Genomic DNA, 958 nt, shown 5'->3' with positions numbered 1-958 from the left:
ATATATTATGTAAAAGTTATATAATATATTTTTATTTTTATAAAAAATTGTTAGATTATTTTTACATTTTTATCTCATGATCTCACCAAGATATAAATAATAATTTTACTTTTCATTTTTAACATTTTTTTGAATATTTAAACGTCCTTCAAGATTTTCTAGACATTCGGAACATTCTAGATTTTTCAAGAACGTCAAAAATTTCTGGTTTTAAATAACATTTCTCAAAATAATTCGAATGTTCGTACAATAGAATTGTTTGAAGACTTTTAAAAGAAAAGTTCATAATATTCATTATTAGTTTCAAATATCGATTAAGGACTGAAAAATACAATAAATTGTTGTATTTTTCAGATATTGCATAATTCCGTCAAACTATATAAATAGCTCCGTCAACTATTTTATATATTTCGTGGACATCGCCATCAAATAATTTTGACTTTGAAAAATACGAATTGTCATAACAGTTAAGATTGAATATATTCATTATTATATAAATTTAATCGACATTAATCAGAATCAGAAGACGAGAATAGGAATTTTAAGCGATAAAACTGCAAAGCCAGAGGAACAGTGTGACATTTAATATGATTAAGAAGTTTGCTCTTCAATCCTGTTTGGTAAGGGCAATATCCGCACATGAATTCGGGTGGCATTCGGCAACTCTCTTTGCATCTCTTCATGTGTTGATATAGAATCCGCTGGTTTTTAATTTTTTTATTGCATAATGGACATTTGCGTGACAACAATGGATGGCACTTTTCTGCAACAAATACATTCATAGTGATTAATAAAGATCTTCACTAAAAAATTTGCACATATTCTCGAATAATTGTTAAAATTATCATAATAGTATAAATCTCTCTTAAACTCTTTCTTGATAAATTAATAATTAATGGATAATCTGTTAAAATTAGATAAAACTTACATAATATAATTTATTATATATATATTATAT

At 25.1% G+C, this 958-nt stretch overlaps 1 protein-coding gene across 1 annotated transcript in view; it reads right to left on the bottom strand.

The window, feature by feature from the left end:
• LOC108693983 (zinc finger protein 304-like) overlaps nt 1–958 on the bottom strand; it is an 8,742-nt gene that overhangs the window by 1,003 nt on the left and 6,781 nt on the right. The gene's annotated exons all lie outside the window — the stretch shown is intronic.

The sequence above is a fragment of the Atta colombica genome, unplaced genomic scaffold (genome assembly GCF_001594045.1).
Source record: "Atta colombica isolate Treedump-2 unplaced genomic scaffold, Acol1.0 scaffold112, whole genome shotgun sequence".
In the NCBI taxonomy this organism is placed as follows: Eukaryota; Metazoa; Arthropoda; class Insecta; order Hymenoptera; family Formicidae; genus Atta; species Atta colombica.
Note: the sequence above shows the minus strand (reverse complement) of the source record. Positions and strands in the feature narration are given on the sequence as shown.